The sequence below is a fragment of the Ursus arctos genome, unplaced genomic scaffold, assembly GCF_023065955.2.
Source record: "Ursus arctos isolate Adak ecotype North America unplaced genomic scaffold, UrsArc2.0 scaffold_2, whole genome shotgun sequence".
In the NCBI taxonomy this organism is placed as follows: Eukaryota; Metazoa; Chordata; class Mammalia; order Carnivora; family Ursidae; genus Ursus; species Ursus arctos.
This window is the reverse complement of record NW_026622874.1, coordinates 4,108,948-4,132,300: the sequence shown is the minus strand read 5'-3', so window position 1 is coordinate 4,132,300 and position 23,353 is coordinate 4,108,948. Positions and strand designations below refer to the sequence as shown.

The 23,353-nt window shown below is 41.0% G+C and overlaps 1 protein-coding gene across 3 annotated transcripts in view; it reads right to left on the bottom strand.

The window, feature by feature from the left end:
* The window catches only part of EFCAB2 (EF-hand calcium binding domain 2), a 113,650-nt gene that overhangs the window by 31,075 nt on the left and 59,222 nt on the right, over window positions 1-23,353 (bottom strand). The window lies entirely within an intron of this gene.

The window sequence follows — 23,353 nt, the reverse complement described above, 5'->3', positions numbered from 1 at the left end:
CTTCACATGGCTGGCTCCTTCCAATCTTGAAGATCTTAACTCAAAAATGACCTCCAGAGAAACTTTCCCTGATCAGAGGTCTATCATAGAGTTTCCTCCCACCTCGCCATGCCCCCATCCGCTAATGCATCATCCCCTTCTACCTTCCTTAAGCATTTTATAACACTGTCCTGTTTTATTTACTTGATAGCACTATCACTATCTAAAATCTGTTCCCTGGTATATTGTCTGTTTCTTCCTTCTAAAATGCAAGCCGCAGGGGGCTCAGCTGGTGCACTGGCCAACTCTTGATTTCAGTTCAGGTCATGATCTCAGGGTTGTGGGATGGAGCCCTGTGTCAGGCTCCGTGCTCAGTGGGGAGTCTGCTTAAGATTCTCTCTCTCCCTCTCCCATCCCCCTCCCCTGCTCTCTCTCTAAAAAAAATACATAAAATAAAATAAAATATAAGCTCCATGTGGACAGAGGTCCTTCATTGCTACATTCCAATACTTAGAAGGAACTCACATATAATAGGGACTCGGTATATATCTGTCGAATAATACATGAATTTGTAGAACACTTTACAGTTTGAGAAATGCCTTTCAATTAAAAAGAACTTTCATCTGTATTCACTCATTTAATTCTCACATCCATCCATATTATAGTCCCCATTTTAAAAATCAGGAAACTAGCACTTGGAGAAGGCATTTGACTCACGCTCCAGAACGTAACCAGTATATGGGGCAAAACGGGAAGGAGGGTCCACTGCCTGACTCCTGAGGTTCTGTTCAGCACTCTTTGCAATAACGTCATCTTAGGACGAATCAAGGTGGTTAGTGTGATTTGAGGTGAAAAGCAGTGGCAGAGAAAAAGACCCGGATGCGGAACAAAACAAACGTGGCTTTTGCCTATTTCTCATGGATGTTTTGGTTATAATAAGGGTTTAATAAATGTTTACTAGATTCATTAACTAAAACATTTTCCATTGTTGTGAAAGGTCTAAATAATTCCAAGTTCTGTATTGCCAAATGGCTGCTCACTGTCTAAACACAACCAACAAAAAGCTCACTGTCCTGGAGCTTTCTTTTTACAAAATAACACTGAAACACCGTTTGGCAAACATGACAGTAACCGTTGTTACAAGTAAGATCAATCAATGAATGCTAAAATCTGTGGGCAAAGTTTAAGGAGAAAGGATATTTTGCAAAATCTTGCAGTATCTCCCCCAAGATATTTACTAGTTACCAAGGGAAAAATAATAACTTCATAGTGGGAAAACTTAAGCAAGTGAACAAGGTTAACATCACCAGTAATCGAGACCTAATCCCATCAAGAACCTCCTGACATGATGCTCTGAGAAGAATACAACATCACTCCTCCGGTATTCCTGCTAAAAATGCCATCACCTTGATGTGTGCACAAGAGCGCATCAGATGAGCCCAAACCGAGGGTGCGCTACAAAATCACTGAGCAGCACTTCTCAAAAGTACCAACGGCACAAAAGAGAAACACTGGGGAACAGTCACGGGTTGGAGGACTGAAGAGCCTTGACAACTAAACGTGACCAGGATTCCGTCTTGGCTCCTGGAGGGAGAACGGACAGCAGTGGGAAAGCCGGTGAAAATCCCAGATCTTCGCTTCGGTAATCGTGCAACATCTAGTTAGGATGTGACCATTAGGAGAAGGTGGGCAAAGGAGACACAGGAACGCTCGGCACTGTTTTTTGTTTCTGTATCTCTAAAATTAATTTCAAAATACAATGTTTTTAGAAACACTGAGAAGATTAAGTTTTAAAATAACTTTTATTTAAAAATTTTGAAATAAAATGTTTATTTTTAAATAATAATTTATGCCTTTTTCTCTATGGTCAAAGAATGGAGAGTTCTGGTTAATCAGATATTTTTAAAGACTTAACATTTTTACACCTCAGAGATATTAGCCATTTTTAATATAACGTTTTCTCAGATAGTCGTTCATCTCTTGATTTTTTTTTTGAAGGTATTTTTGCTTGAAATTTTTGTGATGAGGCTGAGTGTGTCAATCTTTTAACTTTAGGATTTTGTTGCGAGTCATTTTCCCCATTCCAAGTTCATAAAGAAATTCATATATATATACACACACACACATTTATTTAAAGATTTATTTATTTATTTGAGAGAGAAAAGGCACAAAAGGGATGAGGGGCAGAGGGAAAGAGAATCTCAAACAGACTGATGGGCAATGAGCACAGAACCCAACACAAGGCTCGGTCTCACCACCCCGAGACCACGACCTGAGCCGAAACCAGCAGTAACTGACTTCTCCCCCACTTCATGAGGGAACTCTCCGCATGCACTCGGGAATATTTCTGGATTTTCTGTTCTATTTCATTGTCTTTTATGCCACACTCTTTTCAGTGTAAAGGATCTGTAATGTTTTGTTCTCAAATAAAGCTAAACTCGCCTCCTTTCCCTTCTTTATTAACAATTTCCTGGCTATTCTTGCTTACTTATTTTTCATATGAACATGAAATTCACTTGTGTATCTCCAGAAACTGGTATTTTAACTGTGGCTGTGTTGAATTTGTAAGCTGATTTAGGATTACTTGACATCTTTAGGAGTTCAAGTCTTCCTGTCCAAAAAACATGGTATGTCTTTCCATTTGTTCATCTATTTTTAGATCTTTCAGGTTTCCCTAAGCTAGCATTTGTAATTTTTTTATGTCTATAAATTTCAGCTTGTAGATGGGTCTTTCTTATCTTCCATTATATATCACCTATATATGGGTGGTCATTGTATAGTTGAAGGCTCTTGATTCCTGTGTATTAGTTTTATTTCCTACTACTATGTATCAGACTTTTTTTTCCTGAGGTAATTCTTCCATTGGGTCTCTTGGGTTTTCTAGAGATTTCATATCTGCGAACGGGAACAGTGCTCCTTCTCTCGTCTATCTTTTCTGCCTTCTACCATGTCATGTCCAATGTTTATGCCTCCATCCTGACTTGCCTCTTTGTGTTAGCTAAAACCTCCAATACTAAATTTGGTGCGCCTGGGTGGCTCAGTCGGTTAAACATCCCACTCTTGATCTCAGCTCAGGTCTTAACCTCAGGGTTGTGAGCTCAAACCTCGGGTTGGGCTCCATGCTGGGCATGGAGTCTACTTAAAAAAAAAAAAAAAAAACTAAATAATAATGGCAAATATGGGTATTCTCATTTTGTTCCTGACTTTAACAGAAATGTTGACTGTCCTTCCTCATTAAGAAAGAAACTAGAGGGATGCCTGGGTGGCTCAGTTATTAAGCATCTGCCTTTCACTCAGGTCATGATCCCGGGGTCCTGGGATCGAGCCCTCCATCAGGCTCCCTGCTCAGCGGGGAGCTTGCTTCTCCCTCTGCCTCTGCCTGCCTCCCTCTTTCTCTGTGTCAAATAAATAAACAAAATCTTAAGAAAAAAGAAACAAACAAACTGGATTTTAGGCTAAGATACACATATTTCATGTGAAGATATACATATTTCCAGATCTGCTTTACTGAGTGTGATGGTTAATTTTATGTGTCAATGTGATTGGGCTTCAGGGATGCCCCTAGAGCTGGTAAATATCATCACTGGGTGTGTCTGTGAGGCTGTCTCCAGAAGAGATTAGCACTTGAATGGTGGACTGAGTAAAGGAGATTGCCCTCACCGATGCAGGTGGGCATCATCTAATCTGACTGGGGATCTGAGTACGAAAAAAAAGGCAGAAGAAGGGCAGATTTGCTGTTGTTGCTTGAACAGAGATATCCATCTTCTCCTGCCCTTGGACATCGGTGCTCCTGATTTTCTGGCTTTTGGACTCAGACTTGACACCATCAGCTCCCCTGGATTTCAGGCTTTCAGATGCAGACTCAATGGCTCTCGCCTGGTTCTCCAGCTTACACACACTGCTCATGGGACTTCTTGGCCTCCATAATTACGTGAGCCAATCCCTATAATAAATCGCCTTTTCCCCTCTCTATATATATAAATATATAGATACAGACGCAGATACAGATGTAGGTATAGATGATACAGACATATCCAACTGCTTCTGTTTCTCCGCAGAACTCCGACATATTGAGTCTTTAAAATTATGAATGTGTGTTGAATTCTGTTGAATGCCTCTTGCGTGTCTATAGAGATGATTCTACGCTATTTCCTCTCGGATCTATTAATATAATTAAATATATTAATACACTTCCCAACATAGTACTCTTCTTTCATTCCTGGAATAAATCCCATTTTGCTTTAATATGATCTTGCATTTTGGTGCTGGCATATCACTTATAATCTTTATATAGATATTCATAAGTAAGATTGTTCTGGAGGGTTTTTTAAATTAAGTTGTTGTTATCTGTATTATACTTATCTCAAAAAAAGAATTTGGACTTTTCCTTCTTTTCTTATTTTCTAGAAGAACTTGGTACAAAAGTTTTTTTCAGGTTTGATAGAATTCTCCCATGAAAGCATCTGGATGGATGTCTTTCGGTGAAAGAGCTCTTTGAAAACTTCCCTATCGATTCTATGGAAATTAGTACATTTAGATTTTCTATCTTTACTGGGATCCAGTTTTTGTTCATTTGTTTTGCTTTATTTTTTTGTCACTTAACTTTTTTGAAGTCTATAACTCAGTGATTTTTAGTAAATTCACAATAGTAAGCAGCCACTACCACTACCTAATCCCAGAGCAGTTCTGTCACCCCTGAAAGGATCCTAACCTGTTAGCGGTCCCTCCTCGTCCCCCCTCCCCTCACCTCCTCAGGATCGTTAGCAACTGTCCTCTTCATGGATTTGCCTACTATGGACATTTCCGAGAAGGGTCATACTACACATGGCCTTCTGTGTCCGGCATCTTTCACATGGCATAACGTCTCCCGGGTTCACCCACCTCGTAACATGTGTCAGTTCTCCATTCCCCTTTGTGGCTGAAGAATATTCCGGTTTATGGATACGCCACATTTTGTTTATCTATTCATCAGCAGATGGACACTTGAGTTTCTCCTTTTCGACTATTAGGAATAATGCTGCTATGAACATTCATGTACAAGTTTTTGTGTGAACATAATTTTTCATCTCTCTTGGGTATATGCCCAGGAATGACATTTCTGGCTCATATGGTAACTCTGTGTTTTAACTTCTTGAGGAACCACAAAACTGTTTCCGAAAGTGGCTATACCATTTCACATTCCCACCAGCAGCATATGAGGGCTCTAATTTCTCTATATCCTCACTAACATTCATTTTACATTAAAAAAAATTATAGCAACCCTAGTGGATCTGAAGTAGTATTTCTTTATGGTTTTGATTTGTATTCCCCTAACAACTTACGATGTTTGGCATATTTTCATGTGTATATTGGCCATTAAATATGTTCTTTGGAGAAATGTCTATTCAAATCCTTTATCCACTTTTTAATTGAGTTATTTGTATTTTTATTATTGAATTGTAAGAGCTCTTTGTATATTCTGGATGCTGATATATGATTTGCAAATATTTTCTGCCCTTCTGTGACTGACTTTTTATTTTCTTTATGGTAAAAAACAAGTTTTTAATTTTGATTTAGTCCAATGCATCTATTTTTTTTCTTTTGGTTACTTGTGCTTTAGGTGTCGTATCTAAGAAACCACTGACTAATCTTTGGTCACAAAGACTTACACCTATGTTTTCTTCTAGAGTTTTATAGTTTTAGGTCCTAGTTTAGGTCTCTTATCTACTTTGAGATAATTTTTGTGTATGGTATGTGGCAGGTGACCAACTTCATTTATTTGCATGGAAATATCCAGCTATCCTAGCACCATTTGGTGAAAAGATTATTCTTTCTCCATTGAATTGACTTGCCAACTTCACTGAAGATCAGTTGACCATAAACGTAAAGGTTTATTTCCAAACTCTCAACTCTGTTGCATTGAGGTACATGGGTAGCAGCTTCACGCCATTATGCCAGTATCACAGAGTCTTACTATAGCTTTGTTTATTTTTAAAAATTTTTTTAAAGATTTTATTTATTTACTTGACAGAGCTAGCGAGAGAGGGAACACAAGCACACAGGGGAGCAGGAGGAGGAGAAGAAGGGCTAGATCCTAGGATGCTGGGATCATGACCTGAGCTGAAGGCAGACGCCCACCCACTGACCCACCCAGGCGCCCCAGCTATAGCTCTTTTTAATACTGAAATTGGGAAGTATGAGTTCGACTTTGGTCTTCCTTTTTGAAATTGTTTGTGGCTATTCTAGGTCCCATGCAATCCATATAAATTTTAGGATTAGCTTATCGATTACTGAAAAAAAATTTAAAAGGCAGCTGGGATTTTGATAGGGATTATGTTCAATCAGTTGATTGATTTGGGGAGTATCGACAGCTTAATGATAATAAGTGTTCCAGTCCAGGTATACAAGTTTTGACAAATTATATTCTACTAGAAAGTTGCCCTTTACAGCTAGAATTTCAAATTTGCTTGTATAGTGTTGTACAAAATACTCTCATGATATGTTTAAATTTCCTCTGTTTTGTTATTTCACCCTAGTCATTGGTGCCTTTTCGTGCCTTCTCAAAAAAAAAAAAAAAATTGCCAGTGACTTTTCTTTTAACCTTTCAGAAAGAACCAGCCTTTCATTTTAGTTATTAGTCCCTAACGTCTCGCTGTTTCCCAACGCCATTACGCTTTTATCGTCACCAGTCCCTCCCTTCCGCTTTCTCTCAGCTTACTCTTTTTCCCTAGCTTTTTGAATTGAATATTCTATTCATTTTCTTATGCTTTTATTTTGTTTCATACAGTCATTCATGAGTTTTCTTTGGTTGTATCTCATGGATTCTAATGTCATTTCCATTTTCATATCTCATTTCCATTATAGCTGCTTTCCAGAAGTTTTCAATTTCATTGTCCTAAAATCTCCCCTTTGACCTAAGAGTTGTTATAGACTCTTACATTTTTTTTCCAGATTGAGCTCCAGATTTGGATGTGGATGAGATTTCCCAGGAAAGAGTATAAAGTGAAAAGAGGGATGGGGATGAACCTCTTGGGGGAACACTAATAAGTCATCCAGAGGCAGAGCTGTACCCAAAAGGAGCTCAGAGGGAAGAACTGGAGATGCTGGATGAAAAGAGAAGGTGATCTCGTGGAAGACAAGGGAAGAGACAACTGCTGACCTCAGGAGACACAGTTCGAATGGGAATGGGGTTGGAGGTAGAAGTCAAATTACAAATTGCACATGAAGAATGAACAGAGCGAAGGTTCTCAATAAAAAGGGAACTCTTTTTCTTTTTAAGATTCTTAGCTATGAAGAGAAAGACAGTGATAGGGCATTAGCTGGGGGTTTCACTGGGCAGAAGTTTTTTTTTGTTGAAAGACCTGTATGTAGTGGGATATTTTGCAATAACAATGAAAGCCTTTCCATCCAATTCATGGTACCCTTCCCCCCACCCCCCCCCCACCCCACCCAACCAAGGTGGCTAGCGCGTTCCATGTTCACTGCCTCAGGGAGAGGATAACTCAGCACAACACAGAGATCAGGGTGAATGCCAAGGAAAGCTGACTTACCCGCGAATGTGTGGCTAGGCACTCATCCTATCCATGCCTGCCCCTGTGCAGACTTTCCCTGTTCTGCTTTGCGTGAGGCCTGTGTTCAGGAGAGCCACTGGGTCTCCCTAGGTTGGAGAGCTCTCAGTGCTCTGAGAGCCGCAGTCCTGCTGCTCTTCTGCGTGCAGTCTCGGACTATCTGGGTAATGGGGCAGCTCTGTAAGGCCACCACACACACACACACACACACACACACACACACACACACACACGCACTGTTAGCCAATTTTGTCCCCAACCTCTAATTAAGATTCCTTTGAGCAGAGCATGGGAATTCCTCTTGCCCTATACCCTTGCTCGTACCTGCTACTAAAGGAATTCGTGTCACCAAAGCTTGTTGAAGTCCCTGTTCAAGTCTCTGCTCACTTCCCTCTGTGTGGGGTTTTTTGAGAAGGTCCCAGGTGATTCTGGGGTGCCCTCAGAACTGGAAACCACTGCTCCAGTCTACGTGCCAACCTATCTACCATCCCATAGCTACAGTTTTCTTTCTAAAAGCCCAAATCTGTTACTTCTCTGCACTTAAGGATTTCTACTCCTACCTAACAAAATCCAGGCTCCAGAGGCACAAACAAGACCACTCATTGAATGGCCCCAACCCACCTCTACACACACATTCCTCATAACGCCACAAATGAGTAACATACCCTCTGCTAATATGATTGGCACTGAATATAGACAAAAGACAATGTTGTGCACATTAAAGAATCCAAACATTAAATACACTTTGTCTTCAATATGTTTTTAACTTAGGAGAGGCAAGAAAAATAAGCTCTTAGCAAAAAACAAAAATACTTTTAGAGTTGGGTGAGTGAAGGAAAGATGGCCAAAATGAGCTCTCAGTGAAAGACTGGAAACTATTGCAAAATGCACTAGTAGTTTTCAGAAAAAAAAAAAAAAAAAAAAGATGGACATTTGAGTATCACTTCTCAGTAATTCAGAAAATGAAACCGAAGAAGGCTACGGGTTGGGAGCTGGTGTCGCTACCATGCCTTTAAATTAACCAAAAGCCGACTCGAATTACAGCACTTGCAGCCTGGCTTTTGGCCTGGTTTCCTCACTGCATTATGCAGTGACACTTCCAAACACTTGTTTAGGAGTCCCTCAAAGGCACGAATAATGAATTCCCATGCTCCTTGGGACCCTGCTAGCGTAACCAAATCTCCCTTTCACAGCCACTCGAATAGCATCCAGAACAGTCCCATCTTTCTCACCTCCCCCAGGGAAAGAACAGATTTAGACATCTGGCCGTACTATCTCTATAGAGGAAATAGTATGAAGTTTCTGCCGCTCCCTCTGGGTGGAATTTGTAGAACACGGAACACTAACCCCTACTGCCCACCTCACTCCCCCCAAGGAGATCTGGGGCAATTTCAAACACCTCCCAGACTTTTTATGCAATCACAAATATATCTGATCTGCATAGTTTGTGATTTGTAGGGTAAGTCGTAAAGAAGACATTTTTCACGTCATGCTTGACAGGAGTAGCAAACAATGACGTCAGGCTCTTCCTCTATTCACCATCAGCCCTCTTCAACCGACTACACCCTAGGACATAGCTTGCTAAGATATCTAGGGGCCCCAAACCCTTCCTTGGGTTCCACTCTGTGAGGATAATGGCCACCACTACAACAAACTCCAACAGCCAGTGTCTTGCTACGCTTATGGAGGCTTTTATTAAATCCAAATGAATTATCCTCAAAGAATGGCTTTGCTCCAAAGAATCATTCAAGGACCCAGCTCCTTCCATCTTGTGGTTCCATCATTTTCAACACAAGGCTTCCAACGTCACTTGCTTGTATGTGTCCAGCCAGAAGGGGAGAAAACACGGAGGACCACACGTGGGAGGTGTTTAAGGATTGGGTCCAAGAGTGGCACACATCACTACCACCTACATTCCACTGGCCAGAACCCCAGCCACACCATCCTTCCCAGCCTCCTCTATCTTCAAGGGATGTGGGAGTTATGGTTTACCTATGTGCTCAGGAAGACAGGTAATCAAATTAGACGACCCAGTCTCTACCACAGTCAACCACCATGGCCTGAATCACGAGCACTACCAGGGACGAGGAGAATTAGTAGCACTACCGCCTAAATACTGGGTTGAAATGGCCTCATATGAGGCTTATACAATCTCATCAGGATTTGGGGGTAACTGTACCACACAGGGAACAATCCACAGTCCTTGTGAGAGTTCCCGAACATGCAGGTTCCGGTTCTTGGTACCATCTGACCTGCTTCCCTAGACATAGCTGTTTTAACTGGCGATGGTGACTTAACCAAATACGATCTCTCTCCACAGGCCTACAACAGAAAGCCCCCTGACACTGTCTACGTTAGCGCTCTGCTCCATCACTACTTTGTCTTAGTTTTTATTTTATCAAATTTTATTTCCTATGTTAAGGAGAACGGGTTGAGGCTGCAGGAATATGAACCTGGAAGCCACAGAGGGTACACGCCCAGAGGCCCCGGGAAGTACACTCCCTGAGACCAGCACTCCTAGGCCTCTGGTCCTAGTGTGTGCAGCCTACACCAAACTCGCCCCGATCTGGACAATACAAGAAACACAACAGACCGATGTCTATAATCCAGAGTCAAGCAAGTCGGCCTCCAAAGCTATTAAATACAGAAAAGGTCCTCTTTGTCACACAGCAAATGAAGTGCCCTTAAGAGGGTAGTCTGAATCCAAGAGTTATTGGTTTGTTATGTGCTAGTCTACTAATCAACTCCCGTCTATGGCACCTGCGATACAGTTTACTGGGCTTTCTGATGCCCTCCACTACGCTAAAACTTAGCGCATTGATGCACGTAGACTAAGAATAACCTGGAAAACTACAGCCATTCTGGACTCCTGAATGCTACTGAGAAGTCATTAAAGTGAACTTCATCACGGGCTTGATCCCATCCCAAGGGAACAGTACCATACAATGAAGTATGCAACCATTTGAGTAAAAAGGGGGGGTAAGAAAATAATATATATGTATGCATAGAATATTTCTGGAGTGATTCCTAGAAATGAGCACCTTAGTTGCTAGTACTTCGGAGGGGTCTTGGATGGCTGGTGGAAGGGAGTTAGACAGACTTTTCTCTGCACTTTGTTCTCTCCAAATTTTTAACCATGTAAATACATTATCTATGTAAAAAATGTTTTTTTTAAAAAGATTTATTTATTTATTTTGAGAGAGAGAGAAAGAATGAGCAAGCGGGGGATGGGGGGTGCGGGGGGGGGGGGCGGGGAGGCAGAGGGAGAGAGAGAGAATCCCGAAGCCAACTTTCTGCTGAGCGCAGAGCCCCAGGTGGGGCTCGATCCCAGGACCCTGAGATCATGACCTGAGCCAAAATTAAGTGTCAGCCACTCAACTGACTGAGCACCCAGACACCCCTAAAATATGTACTTCTAATTTTAATCCCCTTTACTGATTGCTCCCTTCATATCCCGTCACCAAGATCCACTATTCTCTCTCAAATCTTTCTTCCCCTTAACGTCCTTGACCAGCTCCTCTTCCTGTCACAGCGAGAGGGGGTTTCTTAGTCTGTTCAGGCTGCCGTAGCAAAATACCATAAACTGAGCGTATAAACACCTAACATTTACTTCCTGTAGTGCTGGAGGCTGGGGGTCCAAGGTCCCGGTGCAGGCAGATCGGTGTACGAGAACGCACTCCCTAAGTAGCGTCTTTTTGCCGGAACCTCACTTGGCAGAGGGACAGGCTAGCTCCCAGGTCTCTTTTGTTGGGGGCTAATCCCACCCACGAAGGCTCTGTTCTCATGACCTAAACATCTCTCAGAGGCCCCACCTCCTAATACTAGCACAGTGGGGGTTAGGATTTCAACACATGGGGGCGCCTGGGTGGCACAGCGGTTAAGCGTCTGCCTTCAGCTCAGGGCGTGATCCCGGCGTTATGGGATCGAGCCCCACATCAGGCTCCTCCGCTATGAGCCTGCTTCTTCCTCTCCCACTCCCCCTGCCTGTGTTCCCTCTCTCGCTGGCTGTCTCTATCTCTGTCGAATAAATAAACTTTAAAAAAAAATCTTAAAAAAAAAAAAAAGGATTTCAACACATGAAATTGGGGGGGGGGGACACAAAGATTCAGACTATAGCAGTTTCTTAGTCACCCCATCACACCCACCATTCTACTCTCAGAACCTAATTATGTAGATTAAGACACCCTATCTTCCAAAAAGGAGAAAAATCTTCTTCAGGAAAAGGTAAGAGAAAGGATGTTGGGCTTACAGGATTTATTTGCTGGCATTCTGGGAAAGGGCTACAGTCTTTGAACAATTCCACATTAATAACTTGAGCCCTGACATAACAGTAGCATCATATTATAAGCAACCTAAATGGCCAAAATCAGGAGCCATGTTAGATTATGGTATAGTCATACATGGCAAGGTGTGCACCTTGCAGCCGTTCACAATGCTGACATAGCTTATGTCATTCCAGTACAAAGTAGTTCAATATAAAGCAAACATCTTGAACACTAAAAAACTTGCAAAAATACCCAAGAGACTGACAAGAGAATCCAGACGACAGATACAAATCAAAGAATACCAGAATGGGGGGCAAAGGGTGGTCAGCAGTAAGTTCGTTCAAAAACAGACAAAATAGACTTCAAAATTTTGTGAATACTAAACAAAGTGTGAGTACTCTACCTTGTCAGTCAGATAAGTCAGGGGACTGAGGGAGGGAAAAAAATGGAAGGAATTTTAAAAGTGCTAACATCGGCATCCTCCACAGGAGGGAGTCAGCTGACACTTTTTATACTTGAAATAGGTAGTTTGTTAAGAACACACACAGTGTGGGGCTTCTGGGTGGCAAAGTCAGGTGAACGTCTGACTCTTGACTTTGGCTCAGGTCATGATCTCAGGGTGGTGAGATCAAGCCCGGAGCCAGGCTCTGCAATCAGTGAGGAGTCACCTTGTCCCTCTCCCTCTGCTCCTCTCTCTCTCTCTCTAAAATAAAAAATAAAAAATAAATTAAAAGAAAGAACACACACAGTGACTACAAACTCTTAATGTTTTCCTCATTATCTTCTCTTAATTTAAAATAATGTCTCATGACCAGGAAACATTTGAGATTCCAGAATTTCTTCAATTTAAATTTATTTTCTTCTTTTGTTAATTCAAGTAAAATTAAATTAATACTTTTTATTGTTTTAAAGTATGGTTATTGTGATCGTATTTTTATAAGATAGTCTCTTCCTTCATGCATTTAATAAATATCCGTATACTGGGCACCTGCTATGCACCAAACACAGGCCTAGGTGCTGAAATACAGCAGTGAGCAAAACAGACGGAAGGTCCTGCCCTCAGGGAGATTATATTCTAGATTTTTTTCTTCCATATGTTTTCTTTTTCCTTTCTGCCCATTCCTCCTCTTCCTTTGGTATCAACTCCCCACCCTTCTAACCACGTATCTTATTACACATGGGTGAAAAGACATCTAGAACTACACTCGTCTGACATTAACAACTGTTCTTTCAGGAGGTAGGATTTGGGATGATTTTTTAAACTTTAAGTGATTATTTAATCACAGTTCGTCAAAAGGGCCATTATAAGCAAACCAATTTTTTTAAAGATTTATTTATTTTAGAGAGAGACCATGTGCGCTGGCGAGCTAGGGGAGGGGCAGAGGGAGAGGGAGACAAGCAGACATCCGGCTGAGCAGAGAACACCGCCCCCCTCCCACACACACACACACACACACACACACACACACACACACACAGGGCTTGATCCTAGGACCCTGAGAACATGACTCGAGCCAAAATCAGGAGTCAGACACTCAACACACTCAACCGACTGGGCCACCCAGGTCCCCATAAGCAAACCAATTTTTTACAAAGCAACTGGAAAGTGAGATAGTGAAAAGACAAGATATAAACCACTCTTGAAAAAATATTTATTTTTATGATTGATTGTGAAATACTACAGAAAAAGTACAGAAAAAATATAACAGCCATCTATCCAATACTGAGATTTAGCCGATGTTAACCTTTTGCCACATTTGCTTCAGATTTTTTCCCTAACAATAAAACATGGCAGAAAACAGCTAAAGTAGCACTCTCCATCCCTTCCCCCTCTGTCTTCAGATGCCATCACTCTTCTGAGGATAATATTTATCATTCCCGTACATGTCATTGTACTCATAAACAAAAGACACTATTATTTTGTAGGTTTAAAATTTACATATATTGTATCAGAACGTTTGCTTCCTTCTGGAATTTTTTTTAACTCAACATTGTTCTTGAAATTTATCCAAGTTATATACTCCAGTCTAGTTCATCATTCATTTCACTCATCTGTGTGAACTATGTATGAATGGACCCCAGTTTTTACAATTAATTCCCTTTCAAGGGGTCTATGGGCCCAACAATCCCATTCCTCTTGTACACCATCGTACAAATACAGACCCACTGACTTGAACAGTTTTTCAAAAGCTCTTTTGAGTCTCAAGCTTTCTCAGGTAATAACTGTTGAGGGAAACTGCAGTCTCTTCATATTGCTCACCCTTTTTACTACCTGATTAAATGTATTGTGAAATGTTGCTATTAACTTATCATCAAACATAGTATTAATCTGAAGAGGTAGAAATAATATTTATGGTACCTCCAGTCTTCTTCAGAAGAGTGATCCCTAATCCATCACAAAGAGGTTCTTATTACCTTCTTCTTATTGAATTTTCGACCTAATACACTCAAAGTTCCTGCCAACTGCTTAAGAAACTCAAGTCTCCTTATCAGTGTGAAAGATGAACAGTGGGTGTTGCGAGCCTCAGAGACTCATGCTGAGCTGAGATGGCAGCAACGAAAAAGAGACTCACTGCATTAGCTGGAGGACACCTGGGGCTGCTGGGCTGCAAAAAAATTGCCCAAAGACTAAGAAAACAACAAGAAAATACTAGGAAAAATCTCCTATAGTGGAGGCAAGAATAAAGTAAACAGAGAATAGTCTAGAATACCAATAACGTCACTCTGCAAAGGGCACAGATGGGTATAGCTGGGGAAAAGAGGACAACCGGCACTTTTATTCCAGGATTGGACCCTACATCATCCTGGCGCACCAAATTCTTGAGGATCAGTCTGTTCTGGACTTGATTAGAATGGAGTGTTAAACACATATATAACTTGATCTGACCTTATATACTTTTCAAAATTCTTTCATATTTTTTCATTTGCTACTCTCAGCACTCCTGCGGTTTAAGTGATACAGGTATGATGAAAACGAATAAAAAAAAGGGCGGCACATAAAAATCCAATCATAGTAATCAAAACAGTACGGTACTGGCACAAAAACAAACACATACATCAGTAGAAGAGTATAGAGAGGCAAGAATATGCAATGGAGAAAGACAGTCTTTTCAATAAATTGCATTGGGAAAACTGGACAGCTACATGCAAAAAAAGATGAAACTGGACCACTTTCTTACACCATACTCAAGAAAACCCCCCTCAAAATGGATTAGACCTGAATGTAAGATCTGAAACCATAAAACTCCCAGAAGAAAACAGAGACAGTAATCTCTTGGACATCGCCCTTAGCAACATTTTTATAGATATGTCTCCTCTGGCAAGGGAAGCAAAAGTAAAAATAAACCATTGGAACTACGCCAAAATAAAAAGCTTTTTCACAGTGACGGATACCATCAACAAAAACAGAAAGGCAACCTAGCAAACGGCAGAAGATATGTGCAAATGATATACCCAATAAGGGGTTAATATCCAAAATATATAAAGGATTTATACAAGGGAACACCAAAAAAAAACCCCCAATAATCTGATTAAAATGGGCAGAGGACTTTACTAGACATTTTTTCCTGAAGACATACAGATGGCCAACAGGCACATGAAAAGGGGCTCAGGGAAATGCAAATCGAAACCACAATGAAATACCACCTCACACCAATCAGAATGGCTAGTCTCAAAAGACAAAAAATAACAAATGTTGGCAAAGAAGGAGAGAAAAGGGAACCCTCCTGCAGTGTTGGTAGGAATGTAAATTGGTGCAATCCCTGTAGAAAACAGTAATGGAGACCCTCAAAAAAATTAAAAATAGAAATACCATATGTTCCAGCAGTTGCACTACTGGGTATTTATCCAAAGAAAGCAAAACACTAATTCAAAAAGATATCTGCACCCCCATATTTACTGCAGCATTTTTTACAACAGCCAAGATATGGAAGCCACCCAAGTGTCCATCGACGGATGAACGGATAGAGAAGATGTGATACACACACACACTGGAATATTTCTTAGCCATAAAAAAGAATGAAATCTCGCCATTTGCAACAACATGGATAGACCTGGAGGGCATTATGCTAAGTGAGAGGAGTCAGACAGAGAAAGACAAACACCGTATGATCTCACTTGTATATGGAATCTCAAATACAAAGCAAATGAACAAGCAAACAAAAACCAAACAGACCCTTAAATACAGAGAACAAACTGGTGGTTGCCAGAAAGGGGGTGGGAAGGAGGGTGGATGCAACAGGTGAAGGAGATTAAGTACACAACCAATAAGTAACAGAAATGAAAAGTACAGAATAGGGAATTTAGTCAATAATATTGTAATAATGTAAAAAAAATTAATGATAGAGCCAACAACTGACTCTACCGACTTCTAGAGTCTGTTAGAGTCAAAGATGAAAGAACATACGTTAAAAAAACTAGATTGGTTTGTGATTCAGACTTGAGAGACATTCAGATTAAATTTATCAGCTACATGGAAAAATTAATTCACTTCTTTACGTTAAAGACATTCCTTGTGGAATGTTGTTTTTTCTTTTTTACCATACTAGCTTTATTCAGGCTAACTTAAATTTATCCTATTAAAACTACTCTGATGACTTGTTTGTTTCCAAAAATCAAATCCATACTCAAATGGTGTGTAATTTAACTATTTTAAGTTTCTGAACACCAAAAGACAGATGGCATACATTTCACACACTATGGCTAAGATCTTTAATATATAAAGAAACAAATAATTCAATGAAAAATGGGAAAGACCATGAACAGCCAGTTCAAACAAAAGGAAATACAAATCACTTTTAGACATACAGAAAGATGTCCATAATTAGAGAAGTGAAAATTAACACTGAGTTTCTATTTTTCATGTATCACATTAACAAAAATGCTAAAGTTTGATAATTAACTTTGTTTGAGAGAGAGCAGGGAAACAGGCACGCTCCTAAAATGAAGTAACAGAATACACTGTCAATACAGCAACCTCTAGCAAAAATATTCATGCACTTTGATATACCTCCAAGAATTTATCCTAAAGAAAAATTCTCACTTTTGCAAAATATCATGCATAGTAAGATATTCTCAGCAACATGGACAAGCATAACAACAGCCTGGAAAAAACCTAAATACTTATTGAAAGGAGATTAATTCAGTATATTATGTTTCTTCCATATAATGAAATGAGGAAGCTCTTATGTAATAATCACAAAGTTATGATAAGTGAAAAAAGCGAAGTGCAGATTTAGTTTCTCACCACTTATGTAAAAACTACACACACATCCTGTAACTCAACATGAAAAAGAACAAACAATACAATTTAAAAATGGGAAAAGGGCTTAAACAGGCATTTCCCCGCAGAAGATGTCCACAAGCAAATATGCTCGACAGCATTACTCGTTAACCAAACGCAAATCAAAACCACACCAAGATACCACTTTACACCCATTACGATAAAAATGAAAAACAGAAAACAACAAGTGCTGGCGAGGCCCTGGAGAGACTGGAACCCTTGTGCTTTGCTGGTAGAAACGTAACATGACGCAGCTCCTGCGGAAAACAGTACGGTGGTTTCTTCAACAACTACCCAGAGAACGACGGTATGTCTAGCGATTCTACTGCTGGGTAACCGAACGAAAGAACTGAAAGCAGGGACCCGATCAAACATTTGTACGCCAATGTCCATAGCAGTACTGTTCAAAGAGCCAAAAGGCGGTAACAACCCAAATGTTCATGAACAGAGGGTGGATAAATAAAATATGGTGAATACACACAGTAGAGTATTAAGCAGCCTTAAGAAGGAATGAAACTCTGACACATGTCACAACATGGATGAACCTTAAAGACATTCACTAAATGAAATAAGCCAGACACAAAAGGGCAAATGTTGTAGGACTTCACCCATGTGAGGTACCTAGAATGGTCAAACTAAAGAGACAGGAAGCAGAATAGTGGTTACCAGGAGCGACGGAGAGGAGGAACGGGGAGTTACTGTTTAAAAGGCACAGAGTTGGGGCACCTGAGTGGCTCAGTTGGTTGGGTGCCTAGCTCTTGGTTTCAGCTCAGGTCACGGTCTTGGAGTCGTGGGATCGAGCCTTGCACAGGGCTCCATGCTCAGCAGGAGTCTGCTTGTCCCTCTCCCTCTGCCCCTCCCCACCACTCATGCTCTCTCTCTCTCAAATAAATAAATAAATCTTTTTTTTATAATAATTTTTATTATGTTATGTTAGTCACCATACAGTACATCCCTAGTTTTTGATGTAAAATTCCATGATTCATTACTTGCGTATAACACCCAGTGCACCATGCAATACGTGCCCTCCTTAATACCCATCACCGGCCTATCCCATTCCCCCAGCCCCCTCCCCTCTGAAGCCCTCAGTTTGTTTCCCAGAGTCCACAGTCTCTCATGGTTCATTCCCCCTTCTGATTACCCGCCCTTTCTTCTTCCCTTTCTTCTCCTACCGATCTTCCTACTTCTTATGTTCCATAAATGAGTGAAACCATATGATAATTGTCTTTCTCTGCGAGACTAATAAAAATCTTTAGAAAAAAAATTAAAGGGTACAGAGTTTTGGTCTGGGAAGATGAAAAAGTTCTGGAGATGGATGGCAGTAATGTAAATGTACTTAAAGTCACTAAACTATACACTTAAAAATGGTTAATGTTAAATTTTATGTTGTATACACACACACACACTTGTATCTGCATGGACTCTCCCTGGAAAAAAATTGTTAACAAAGAGGAACTGGATTGGGCGCCTGTGTGCCTCAGGCAGTTAAGCCTCTGGCTCTTGGTTTCAACTCAGGTCATGATCTCAGGTTCCTGAGACGGAACCCCACATCAGGCTCCACATTCAGCACAGAGTCTGTTTGTCCCTCTCCCTTCCCCTTTGCCCCTCCCCCCGTTTGTGCACATGCTCTCTCTCTTTACTCTCTCTCTCTCTCAAATAAATAAATAAATAAACAAATAAATAAACAAATAAAATCTTAAAAAAAATAAGGAAGAACTGGATAGCCATGAGTTAGAGGTGAAAAGATGTCTCCATCACTACTTTTTGTACCTTTAGAAACTTGTCCTGTGTCTATATATTATCTATTCAAAAACTTGATTTTCAATCAGTCTGATTGACTGAAATCTTAACACAGAGCAGGAAAATGTACATAAGTCAAAATGTATTATGTTCTAGGTTTTATATGAGGCAAAATTAAAATGCCCCCAATTAGTGTTATTTTTTAAAAACCTGCCTCAATGTTTTTCAAGGTGCCAACTTTCAAAAACTAACAAGGAAAATGAACTACTTCAAAACTTAAAAGATCAAAACAGAATGCACAGAAATACATAAAAAATTCTTATGAGAGGTTTGTTATGTATAATTATTAATCTAAAGTAAATAGAGGAAAAACAACTCTAAATTATTTACTTCAAGAATATAAAGTGTACTACTACTACTACTAATACCTAATTTGTTTCTAAGTTTTAAATCCCAAACTAATTTGTTCTGAGCTAATATTGTTCTAAGAGCTTAAAAATGTCCACTGAGTGGCGCCTGGGGGGCTCACTGGGTTGAGCATCTGCCTTTGGCTCACGGCATGATATCGAATTAGGGTCTTGGAATCAAGTCCCACATCGGGCTCTCTGCTCAGTGGGGAGTCTGCTTCTCCCTCTCACTCTCCCTCTGTACACACTCTCTCTCTAATAAATAAATAAGCTCTTTTAAAAAAAGTGTCCACTGACAAAGTGGTTCTCATATTTTGGGCTTCAGAACGCCTTTTGCATTCTTAAAAATGATGGAGACCCTCAGAAAGCTTTTCCTTATGTGGGTTGTATTTATATTTACCATATTAGAAATTAAACCTCGAAAAATTTTTAGATATTCACTTAGAAATCTTTTTTAGATACTTAAAAATTTTCCTTCAGAAATAATAAATAAATCCATTATAAGTGTGGGTAAATAACATAATTTTATGAAAAATAACTATATTTTCCACAAGAACAAATTTAATTAGAAGAATGGCACCATTTTACATGTTTGCAAATCTCCGTAATGTCTGGCTTCACAGAAGACAGCTGGATTCTCATATCTGGTTCGGCATCCAATCTGTTGCAATATCACACATCATGCAGCTTTTCAAAAACTCCAATATATACTTGTGAAAAAATGAGAATGAAAATAGCAAATACTGCCTTAGATTTATTATAAAAATGGTTTTGACTTTCCAGACCCCTGAAAGGGTCCTTCCTATGAGGTGAAGGCAAAAAGTAAGTTACTCGGTCACAGAGCCAGGAGTGGAGCCCAGGTGGTCTGATTCCGGCCCCAAGGTTGCCCCTCCGAGCCAGGAGGAAAGCAGCAGGGGCCCATTTCATGAGGTTTTACGTAGTACTACAGTTTCAAATTCCATCTTTCAATTCGTGCAAAGCAGAGGTAAGGAGAAGGGAGAGTAACCACCACAAAACTCCTCCGTAAGGGGGCCCAGGTCTGTCCTACAAGGAAAATGGCGCCATGCCTACAGGGTAGGGGAGACACAGCCAAATGTGCTCGAAGCCCCTCTAGAACAGCTCTCTCTCCTGCCCAAACCACGCCACTATCTGTGTCTCTGGACTCTCACTCCATCCAGCGCTTCTCTACACCACTTTTTACATAGAATTCTGCCTTCAAGTCTTTTTTTTTTTTTTCCAGTTTTCTTGAGAAAAAATCAACATATATCGGTTGCTGTGTAAGTTTAAGGCATATGTGATGGTTTGATTTATGGAGGTTGGGACATGATGACCACAAAAGGTTCAACTAACATTTATCTTCTTACACAGACACAATTAAAAAATAAATAAGAAAAAAAAAGGTCTTGTGATGAGAACTCGCACGATTTACCTTCCTCGCAGCTTCCTCATAAACCACACAGCAGCGTTAGGTGTGCTCGCCCTGCCGTACTTTACGTCCCTGGCACTCATTCTAGGGCTCAGACTAGATGCTCGCACCTTTTAACCAGCTCCTCCCTCCATCCTCCGCTGTAACGGCACGTCGGAGCTCTTCCTCCGAGTTCGTTTTCTTGATTGTTTGTATTTAAATTCTACATATACGTGGAATCATAGGGTGTTTGTCTTTCTCTTATTTCACTTAGCGTAATTCCCTCAGGATTCAACCATGTTGTCACAAACAGCAGGATTTCCTCATTTTTATGGCTGAATAATATTATATATATATATATATATATATATATATACACACACACACACACACCATAACTTCTTTATCCATTCATCCATCGATGAACAATTGGGTTGTTTTCATGTCTTGTTTTTTTTTTCAATTACATGTTTTTCAATTAATTAAAATGTTTAAAAAGAAGAGTAATAAAGAGCCTAGTTCTATCAGATATTAAAGCACATTTTAAATTTATAGCAATTAGGGATGCCTGGGTGGCTCAGTCGGTTGAGCATCTGCCTTCGGCTCAGGTCATGATCCCAGGGTCCTGGGATCAAGTCTGGCATCGGGCTCCCTGCTCAGCAAGAGCCTGTTTGTCCCTCTCCCTCTACCTGCCACTCCCCCGGCTTGTGCTCTATCTCTCTCTCTCTCAAATAAATAAATAAATAAATAAAATCTTTTTTTAAAAAATAAATTTATAGCAATTAGTATTGGACTGACCTAGTAGAAGACTGAAAGGTAAAGCAATAGATCAGAATACATAGCCTGAATTAGACTCAGTTATAGAAAATGCAGTATATTATAAAGTAGGCGTAACGATTCACGATGTAAATAAAATGAACTGGTTAGCAATTTGGAGGGGGAAAGTCTGTATTTAGACCTTCACTTTTAATCACATGCCAAAATAAATTATAGCCGGATTACTGTTTTTACAATAAAAAGCGGGCGAGGCTGGGAAAGGCAGGACCAGATCTCACCCGTCCCTGCGTTCCGAGGGTCTCGTCTGGGGCTGCTGTGCAGCTGCCGAAACAGAAGGAACTACTTTGAGCTCTGACTGCTGCTAACTCTTGGGCAAGTCACTTTGCTTCTCTGTCCCATAAAGAGCACATGGTAAGGATGCCAGCTGCATGGGAACATACAAATTAACAGAAGGGATAAGATTAGGAAGCTACACCCATCCCTGTTGCTACTCTTCGAATAGGCACAGCATTAATATTTTAGTGAGAAAAATAATGCCAATTTTCTTTGTAATCTTCTTTACGAAATAAAGTAGACAATTTAGGTTGTAAAAACATACACTTTCCCTTGGGGCCTCAGTAAAATTCTTAGATTTTGAATGGGAAAAAGATGCATCCCATAAGCATGTCTGTTTTTCCTGAATTAGCCCTTTTACCCAAAAAAGACCTGGCATCAGTGCTCTAAGAGAGTCGGGAGGTTTTCTTTTCACTGCTCCTGTCTGGAGGCCCAAAGCAGGAGATAGGTCCAGGAGGTCTGCAAAGGGTGAGGAGTGGAGGGGGGTTGGAGGGAGCGGGCAACGGGGCATGGCAGAAGACTTGGGATTTTAAAACCCTGATATGACCTTGAGCAGACTATTTACATTTTCTTTGTTTCCAGAAACTGGAAATGCCAACTCTTACCGCACAAATAAAAAGACTAAGATGAGGTCACGTACATGGGCCCCCTGCACCCAACTACAGGCCTTTTGCCAGCCCACAAGCCTTGAGTAAACGCTGGCTTCTCTTCTCTGCACCCCTTCTCTCTCATAAAGCTCTCCTGGTCTTCCTCCGGCTTTCCCTGACCTCTCTCACAGTCCCTCTCTCCCTTGCCCCCGGGAGAACCCTGCAGCTTCAGCGAGGGGTCTGAGGCAAAGGCCATCCAGGGATTTGGTCGCGCGAGCTGCGTGCTCCCCACCCCATCCCAAACCCTATCACCGCCACCACCGCCCCACCCAGTCATTTTCCTCCCAGGACACTCACACTCCAGGGTCACTCACGCAGCCTGCACGGTGGCCCAAGCACCTGGAGCCCAGTACGTGACCCGCACACTTCCTTGGCAATAGCTGAGCCAAGGCTCACGCAAGGCCGACTACGGCGGTGGTTCTGGAACGTAATTCTCACCCTTACCCTGCCGTAAGGCCCATGAACACAGACGAGGTATAGAGCTACGCTTTACAAGGTGCTACTATAAAGTAATGAACTGGACTTCCTCTCGGTCTCCTCCCCTGCAATCATACCTCGGGCCTTACACTTTGGTGTAAGAAACTAAACAATACGTATAGTGACAACTTGTCACAAATAAAATAAAATCACATACTGTTCCTCTGGTTTAGCTGCAGTTTAAAGCACTTGGGCCCTTGACTAGTCCTGGAAATGACGGCACCCACGGATAAGCCTCACACTGTTCCTTTCCAGTTCCACTTTTGTCTCTTCCCCCAGCTCTGCTAGCCTCGTGTACTCGTTCTGAGTTTTGAGACTATGACCCACCCAGGGCTCCTCACTTAGCTCGCCCTCCCGGCAGAACGGTTTCGTGGCCGCTCCGTGACGTACCCGGCCCGGGTCCTACAACTTCTGTTGTTCTCCTGGACAGTCTCCTCTGCCTTTCCGTTTCCTTTCTGGTCTCAAACTATTCTGTCTCCTTCGCTCCACTCCTGA